General features: G+C 41.4%; 1 long non-coding RNA gene across 1 annotated transcript; it reads left to right on the top strand.

Annotated features, from left to right (window-relative positions):
- Positions 1-4,331: 4,331 nt before the first annotated feature.
- LOC119285812 lies at positions 4,332-7,961 on the top strand. Its single transcript, XR_005139873.1, has 2 exons — positions 4,332-6,970; positions 7,076-7,961. It is a non-coding gene; the product is annotated as an uncharacterized LOC119285812 (long non-coding RNA).
- The last annotated feature ends 1,836 nt before the right edge of the window (positions 7,962-9,797 follow it).

Here is a 9,797-nt window from a genome sequence, read left to right as displayed (position 1 = left end):
AATAGCCTCAGCATTTAGATGTTTCTAATAAGATTGCGCACTAATCTAACACAATATACATAAGGTGTCCTCATAGTTTTACTAATACCTGGGGGTATGGATAGTGGGGTATATAAAGAAAAGCAATCCATTATCATGTTCTAGGAACTAACTATTAGAGTACATGCTCAGGATATAAGTGGAAGCAGAGAATATAATGAGATGTCAATAGTCCCCGAGAGGTTTATGCAAGCAGGTCTTTTTATACTACCACTTGCATGATTTATTTATTTGAATAACAACAGGAGAACTGCTATATTCACTGATTATAGAAAGCTCAAATTGGCAGTCGCACATAGCATGGAGTATTCATAAGATTTACAGGAAAAATAGGTATTATATGCAACGATTTGTGCCATATTGGGAACAAAGATTTACAGAATGTCATTCAAAGTTGGAAATAGGTATGCACTTTTTTGTGGTTTCCCCATATTGGAAACAGATATTTGTACCAGCTTCCGACATGGCATCCAGTGCAGGCAGTACAATATACAGCGGGCCGTCAGATAATGGCATCCTTGAGTGTTGTGCATTCATTTTAAAATAGCATGTTGCTTGGAGCAGGTTATGGGGTCTAATTAACCGGCCATTGCATTGCAAACAAGCAAAATCAGAGACTGAACTACACATATTCACCTGAAGCCTGGTCTTGATGGCATCGATGGGGTAGAGCGTCATCTCCACCACGACTCCGGCGGCTCCTCTCGGCTATGACTCCCTCTGCAAGCGAGCGGGCAAAAAAAACAGCACACGTAATCAATCCCCTTCACCCGTGACTGACTGTAAGGTTGCAGAAGGCGAAGCGAGCTTGTACTGAGCCACTAATAATCCACGGATGGAGATGGGAACCAAAGAATGAGAGAGATGGGGAAGGAGGAGAGGACGCACAGCAGAGGATCTGGAGGAAATTGAAGGGCTTCTCTTCCCCTTCCTCGTCGCCCATGTCTGCCCGTCGACCACCGAGAAACCTGCGCCGAGGTATGGAGGAAAACAGAAGGCAGCTGAAGTTATTTGCCTGGTTGTTGCGGAAATTTGCAGGGGAGAGAGGAGAGGAGAGGATTCACACCTGACTGAGGGGAGGGGGAGAAGGAGCCGCTGGGGAGGTCCGCCGTCAGCTCCGTCGCCATCTGGATCTCACTCTGCACGTGGGGTAGGTGTGTTGTGAGTGAGGCTGTGGGTGGGGTGGGGGCGAGGGAGGGCGGAGAAGAACTAGGAGGTTGAGCCCCGTGTGGCGGCGCAGTAGATGTTGGAGAGGGGTCACCGGAGCCGTGCCAACGATGGAGGCGTCGTCGCCCCCGAAACCCTAGTGGGAGGGTTGCGGCTGAGCGTTGGAGGCCGGGAGCAGTGAATCCCGCAAGGGGGAAGATCCAACGGAGCGAGGCGAGCTCGGGACGGTGCTGCGGGGTGGCGGGAGTCGCTGGAGAACGCCGGAATCGGCCGGCACCTGTGGCGGCGGAGATGTGTCCCGGGAGAGAGAGAGGGTTGTGGGAGAGAGAGGTGGAAGGGTGCGGAGGCGCCTGAGGTGGGAGTGAAGCAGATGGGAGGGAGGAGGCCGCCGGCGTGAGCTGTGGGAGGGACGAGGCGGTGTGTGGGTCGCGGCGGCGGCGATGTGGGAGGGAGGGGATGGATCGGGGTGGGTGGGACGAGGAGTGGGTCGGGGTAGGGGATGGATCCAGGTTACTAATGGCGCACCCCCTGGTGGTGCGCCATTAGTAGTTTTGCAAAAAAAAACATACTAATGGCGCACTCTGCAACGGTTCGCCATTACTAGTTTAAACTAGTAATGGCGCACCGCGCGTGAGTGCGCCATTAGTACTTTTGCAAAAAAAAGAATAAAAAATAAAAATAAAAAACATTAGTGGCGCACTTTCTGGTAATGGCGCACTTACTAAGGATGCGCCATTAGTATGTTTGGACAGGCGCACTAGTTAAATTTTTTTTGATACTAATGGCGCACCGTGGACATGGTGCGCCATTAGTAGTTTCAACTCTAATGGCGCATCAGAAGGTGGTGCGCCATTAGTATATACTAATGGCGCACCACTTGTCTGGTGCGCCATTAGTGTCAATCCCATCTATAGCCCTTTTTCTAGTAGTGACCCCCTGGGCGCGCCTTCCGCCCTTGTGGCCGCCTCGTGGCTCCTTTGACTTGCACTCCAAGTCTCGTGGGTGCCTTCTGGTCCAAGAAAAATATCGTGACGGTTTTATTCCGTTTGGACTCTGTTTGGTATTCCTTTTCCGCGAAGCTTAAAAACAAGGAAAAAAAATAAAAACTGGCACTGGGCTCTAGGTTAATAAGTTAGTCCCAAAAATAATATAAAATACCATATTAATGCATATAAAACATGCAAAACAGATAATATAATAGCATGGAACAATAAAAAATTATAGATATGTTGGAGACGTATCAAGCATCCCCAAGCTTAATTCCTGCTCCTCCTCGAGTAGGTAAATGATAAAAACAGAATTTTTTATGCGGAATGCTACCTAACATATTTATCCATGTAATTTTCTTTATTTTAGCATGAATTCTCAGATCCATAAGATTCAACACAAAAGTTTAATGTTGACATAAAAACAATAATACTTCAAGCATACTAACAAGGCAATTATGTCTTCTCAAAATAACATGGCCAAAAAAAGCTCATCCCTACAAAATCATATAGTCTGGCTATGCTCCATCTTCATCAAAAAAATATTCAAATCATGCACAACCCCATGACAAGCCAAGCAATTGTTTCATACTTTTGGTGTTCTCAAACTTTTTCAACTTTCACGCAATACATGAGTGTGAGCCATGGACATAGCACTATAGGTGGAATAGAATACGGTGGTTGTGGAGAAGACAAAAAGAAGGAGATAGTCTCACATCAATTAGGCGTATTAACGAGCTATGGAGATGCCCATCAATAGATATCAATGTGAGTGAGTAGGGGTTGTCATGCAACGGATGCACTAGAGCTATAAGTTTATGAAAGCTCAAAAAGAAAACTAAGTGGGTGTGCATCCAACTTGCTTGCTCATGAAGACCTAGGGCATTTTGTGGAAGCCCATCATTGGAATATACAAGCCAAGTTCTATAATGAAAAAAATCCCACTAGCATATGAAAGTGACAACATAGGAGTCTGATCATGGTGCTACTTTGAAGCACATGTGTGGAAAAAAAGGATAATAACATTGCCCCTTCTCTCTTTTTCTCTCATTTTTTCGTTTGGCTTCTTTGGCCTCCCTTTTTTTCCTCACATGGGACAATCCTCTAACAATGAAAATCATCACACTCTTATTTACTTACAACTCAAAAATTACAACTCAATACTTAGAACAAAATATGACTCTACATGAATGCTTTCGTAGGTGTACCGGGATGTGCAATGACTCAAGAGTGACATGTATGATAGAATTAAGAAAGGTGGCTTTGCCACAAATACGGTGTCAACTACATGATCATGCAAAGAGATATTACAATGATGGAATGTGTCATAATAAAATAGAACAATGGAAAGTTGCATTGCAATATATGCCAGAATGGCTACGGAAATGCCAGAATAGGTAGGTATGGTGGTTGTTTTTAGGAAGGTATATGGTGGGTGTTTGGTACTAGCGAAGGTTGCGTGGTACTAGAGAGGCTAGCAATGGTGGATGGGTGAGAGTGCGTATAATCTGTGGACTCAACATTACTCATAAAGAACTTACAAACTTATTGCAAAAATCTACTAGTCATCAGAACAAAGTACGAAGCGCATAAGGAAAACAATAAAAAAATACCACATGCTCCAACTTCGTTACATAACGATTCACCATACGTGCATGCTATGAGAATCACAAGCCTTAACACAAGTATTTCTCAAATTCACAATTACTCACTAGCATGACTCCAATATCACCATCTCTATATCTCAAAACAATCATAAGGAATCAAACTTCTCATAGTATTCAATGCACTTTATATGAAAGTTTTTATTATATCCCACTTGGATGTCTATCATATCTTTCCCTAATAATAAAGCATGGATTGACTCTGTGGGTTCACCATCACAATACACTTTTCCCCGTGAATTTACGCTTTCAGTTTAAAAAAACTCATATTCAAGGTGGTACTAATTTTTTGCTTAGGTAATTTTTGGTTTCATCGGCTCCTACATCACGTTTCCCGTCGGTCACGCCTCCCTGTCTCAGCCCATACATCACCTGCATGGGCCTCAGCCCACCGAATCGAATCCAGCAGCCAGACAAGCCGATAGAAGAGACAGAAAGAAAATACATGTGTCCATACACGGAGGACGAGCTCTCGCCTCCTTTCTCGCTCGCCGCCGCCACCACCCACGTCGGCCACTTCTCTGGGGACCTCCAGCGCCGTCCAGCATGCCCCCGAGCTCCCCACGGTCCACGCCTCCCTCCCCTCCGGCCAGAGTCTCCGCTCCCGTCCTCTACCGCCCGCTCGCAAGCCCATCCCCCATGGCTAGGGTTTCGGGTAGGGCTTCGCAGCCGCGTCTCCGGCTGCCCCAGGTTCGTTCCTCGTTCGTTCTTGTTCTCCCTTTATCTAACTAATCATGTTTAGGTTTTTTAGGGGATAAACAAGGGGAGGTATAGCAGGGCGTTGGACATTTGCGGGAGTGGGGGAGATCGATGTGGACGAGGACTGTCTGGTGCACTGCTGGTGCGGGGAGGGCAGGGGAGAGGGATGGCAGCTGCGCTGCTATTAGCTGGATATAGCACTGCTCCTTTCCTGTTGTTTGTTGATTGATGCTACTGCTGCTGCTACTTTGATGCAGTTGCTGCTAATTTGATGTGGAGGATGTGCAGGGACGGACGACGAGCGAGCAGAGGATTTATCTGGGACCTAAATTTGGCAGGTAAAAATTGGTCTGTTTGCCGCTAGCTGGCTTCATGTGATGCTATAGTGTGCTATGGAGAGGTACAGAGGTTATTTTACAGGACCATGAAGGTTCATGATTGGCAATTGATCTTGGGCTATTGGCTTATTATGATCAAAACTGAGAGTATATGCGCCACTATTAGTGGTCTTGCAGAGTTGGAATGTTATGCTTCACTGTAATTGCTTTACTGAATCTACAGACTAAGAAAATTTCTATTTCTTGTGTCAGGCAAATGGATGAGCTCTCACATCCCTCTCGGTCTCCTTTGATTTGTTGCAGATTTCTTTGAAGTCCATGACCTCTCTGTATGTTGATTGCACCCATGTACTATATACTTCCAATTTCTTCTTTATCGTGTATATACCAATTGTTTTCCTTTACTTTGTGCACAGTGATTTTGCTCTAGCACTAATATAAATTTTGGATTCATAATTGCAGCCTATCATTAATTTGCCGCAAAACTACAACCAATGTCAAAATCCTTATTTTAGTTAGGACAAATAACTATTTAAAAACCCAAAACTAGCTGCATTCAATATTTGATAGGTTAATTCCGTCATTCAGTATTTGGAGTAGATGCTACAGTTATAATGAAACAGTAGGATTCCTGTAATTGTGCACAGCAGCAGCGAGGCGCTCTAAATTTCAACATGACACCGAACTTCAAACAGAACGCCTCCATGGTTAATGATGTGCTCTTAGATTATTAGTTTCTTTGAATTTATCTGCTTCCATTAGATTAAGGTTATAATGCAAACATATAGATAGATGTATCAATCCATTCAGACACAGTTTTCTGTTTCCTAGCCTCCATGTGTATGTAATATTATTATTTTGGAAAAGGATCATTTATTAAGGCAACAAGCCAACACAAATAAGAAAACTTGGCCGCTACATGTTACTAACTCTAAACTGAAAAGGTTCTAAATCAACTGACTTGACCGGAGCTCTATCTTAAAGATTTGATCATAACAGAGTTTGGCAGGTTTCCCCGAAAGAAAAAAGCAGAGTTTGGCAGGTTAGGTGAGACACGTCATTAGATTTGTTATGAGCATTGCGATATCCTACGTTAGACAGGTACGCAAATTAATCAAAATTTTCATTTAACATGCAGTAGAAACAAATATATGTAATTGTCAATATCAGTGTGCCGGTGAAGAAACTCAGTCACTGCCAATGTACTATTCTCCCATGCTAAAGCTGAAAAAAACTGCATGCACATTTGTTTGTTTCAGCACAAGAAAACATTCAAAATTAATATACCTATCGCATCTCATGGTGTATGATTAACTTGCACTACATTGTTTCTATTTCCAAAATTTATTATTCATGGTCGGTTATTGTCGTTTTAATACAATCAACCTTTTCAAATATATTTGGATTATATTAGGAAACTGCATCTATGTGTTTCTGAGTTAGAGCTCCTAACAGGCTACTTCTGCTTCCTTAGTTGCTTCCATTTTAACTTTAGATCGTTATTAAGATGGACCTCCGAGCCATATAGTCCATAAGGAAGTGTTCAGATACTTGTAGATCATGCAAGTGAAGAGTGGCTTTAATACTTTTGAGTGGACATAAAGTAATTTTAAGATCAATAGTTGATGTTCTCGCTCTTAAAAAAATACTGACAATTGATGCCAACGACCCGAATGGTCCAACACACAATATTTATTCTTCTTCGTAAAAGAATTATGTTTCTAATTATTATATAGGAGTGCACATCAAATGTTTTCATTTGGTGCATCAGTTCAAAGCAAGCCAGAAAAATTAAGTCTTCTATTTTTGTAGATCAGAATCCTAGACGTAGTCAGTTTATATCATTTTTCCGGTACCTCTATTGTGCATATATTTCTCAAACGAATTCTGCCATCGATTAGGAGTGAAATCACCATGACATTTACATGCTTTGTCTTCCATGCTCAGGTCAATGATACTTGAAATTCTTGGGACTTCTTTCGAATCGAAACATTACAAGATAAGCTTATGGTGACTTTATGAGGTTTTGGCATTGGACCGTTTGAAACTTTAGATTGGCAGAGAGATAGAGACCCTGGTACTCTGAAGGATGTTGAATTTGAGATAAAAAATTATTGTTGTTAAATGATCTTTGCTTCTTTCAATTGCAAAATTTAGCGTTGTTGGTTGTTTGATGTTGCAGTGGGCCTTGGCAGTGGCGAGCTAGGTGCCAGCGAGGTAGGCGACATCGTCAACGAGGGCCATCATGGCCTCCACCTGCGCCCTCTTGCAGGTGGACTGCTGGTCATCGATGTGGCGGGTCGGGCTCTTGCAGCAACATCTATGATATTCTCTGGACGAGCTACAGGTAGGCCAGTAGATGAGGATTCGACGACCACCACCGAGGTATGCCCTCCTCTCCTTGCCCTTGGGCTGGCATCTCTGATCAGGCTGTAATCTGCTGCTGTAGTGTTGCTCTTTGGGGATTCCTATGGGGTCTATTTTTGATTGGTCAAAGCTGGTATGTTGGCCACCGGTTGGTTTAACATGATGCTATAATGCGCTACGGAGAGATATGTTATTCCAATACAAGCGACCGGTCAGTTAATTTGAGGATTTTTGCCTTTTGTTCCTCAGGCCTATAGCTTTGTGGTTTCAGTCCGACAGTTAAAAGTTGCATTGGCTTGTAAAAATTCATGTGACTGGACCAGTAGGTGAGGATGATCTCATATGGAAAATACTGCTCCATGGTATTAAAATCTGTTATAGGTGTTGGAAGTCAATGCTAGGAGCTCCTGGGATGTGCTCATGCATGCTTGGTCAGAACTTTTCTTTTGAATCAATTGATGAATCGATAGCATCAGATATGTCGTATGTGTACTCCACTACGTACGACAGGGTGAAAACAAGTTTGATCGCTGGAGATGGATTTCTATCCTGTTGGTACAATTGTATGTTCAGGTGGTTCTTTCATGTCTGTTCTCTCTAGCTTCTTGATGTTTTCTTTCTCGGGTGTAATTTAGTTGCCATTTGTAATAGCCAAATTTTCATGTCAAACATGATTTAAAGATTTTCTATGCCAGTTGACATGTCATTTATTTTCTAAACAGCCTATTGTTGACGGTGTTTGATCTCCTTTCTGACATCTTCCAAGAATATGTTCTCATGTTTAGTAAATGCAATTTAGTTGATTATTTTGAATTATTGTAGTAGGTTAATAGGATTTAATTGTACTCAAATTTTGTTTTCCATAGGGATACAAACAACAGTGTCACGACTCTAGAAATCTACATCTTAATACTGCCCTATTTTTGGGGATTCGAATCTTCATGGTTATGATAATGGTTCAAAACTCCATTTGACCTTGGAAGGGTTATGTTCTTCATATGTTTTTGTAGCCCTTGCATGAATTATTTTAAGACATGTTATTTACATTAAGGTCACCAATGTGCAATTTTCAGTCAAAACACAGTGCAAGGCTCCTTTCTTATGTTGATAACATACTTGGCAAACATTTCAGAAATGACATTTTATAGTTCTGGTTTGACCTCTTGACAAATTAAATTTTGTTTGTACATTTCCTTTAGTTGTCCACTTTTAGAAATTTTAATGTCAGTTTTTTGTCAATTTTTCACACTGTGAATCCGACAAGAACCTTCAGATAAAATAAATAAGAGGTATTATATGTCTGTTTACTAAAGCCTTGAGAGGCAAAGGCAGACTGGCACTAAATAGCCTTATTTACATTCAGTACATCGCTGAATACATGCAAAAGTAAACCAAAGTCGCAATCATGCGAAGGTATAATCAATGGAAGTGGCATATATTTCTCTGGATTATTGATAAGCTATTATTTTTTTTTGCAATATGTATCTGATGAAATAACAAGTAAACTAACTATAACTAATTTTGTAAAACTGTTGCAATGCACGGGCTATAGTTCATGGTTTGGACAACAACCCGTAGCAACGCATGGGCATGTTTACTAGTTAGGACTAAATTCAGAACCAAAGAAAATTACCATGCTATTTAAAGACTCTCAAAATAATATAAGTGAAGCATGATAGTTCAAAAAAATTCTAGAAAATAAAACCGCCATCGTGCTCTAAAAAGATTTAAGTGAAGCACTAGAGCAAAATTGCCTAGCTCAAAAGATATAAGTGAAGCACTCTCAAAAGGTGTGTATAGCAAGGATGATTGTGGCAAACTAAAAAGCAAAGACTCATATCATACAAGATGCTCCAAGCAAAACACATATCATGTGGTGAATAAAAATATGGCCTCAAGTAAAGTTACTGATAGATGGAGTCAAAAGAGGGGATGCCTTCCGGGGCATCCCGAAGGCATCCCCAAGCTTAGGCTCTTGGTTGTCCTTGAATAGTACCTTGGGGTGCCTTTGGCATCCCCAATCTTAGGCTCTTGCCACTTCTTATTCCATCGTCCATCAAATCCTTACCCAAAACTTGAAAACTTCACAACACAAAACTCAACAGAAAATCTCATAAGGTCCGTTAGTATAAGAAAATAAATTACCACTTTTGGTACTGTTGTAAACTCATTCTTTATTTATATTGGTGTAATATCTACTGTATCCAACTTTTATATGGTTCATACCCCCCGATACTACCAATAGATTCATCAAAATAAGCAAACAACACAAACAAAACATAATCTGTCAAAACCAGAACAATGTGTAGTAATCTGTAACTCTCGAATACTTCTGTAACTCCAAAAATTCTGAAAAATTAGGACAACCTGGGAAATTTGTATATTAATATTCTGCAAAAAAGGAATCAGTATTTTATCATGCTTCTATTAAAAATGAGAATTGTATTCCTGAGCGCAAAAGTTTATATTATTCAGCAAGATCAAAACAACTATCACCGTAGATCATCCCAAAGGTCTTACTTGGCACAAAAACTAAT

The sequence above is a fragment of the Triticum dicoccoides genome, chromosome 4A, assembly GCF_002162155.2.
Source record: "Triticum dicoccoides isolate Atlit2015 ecotype Zavitan chromosome 4A, WEW_v2.0, whole genome shotgun sequence".
NCBI classification, from domain to species: Eukaryota; Viridiplantae; Streptophyta; class Magnoliopsida; order Poales; family Poaceae; genus Triticum; species Triticum dicoccoides.
Note: the sequence above shows the minus strand (reverse complement) of the source record. Positions and strands in the feature narration are given on the sequence as shown.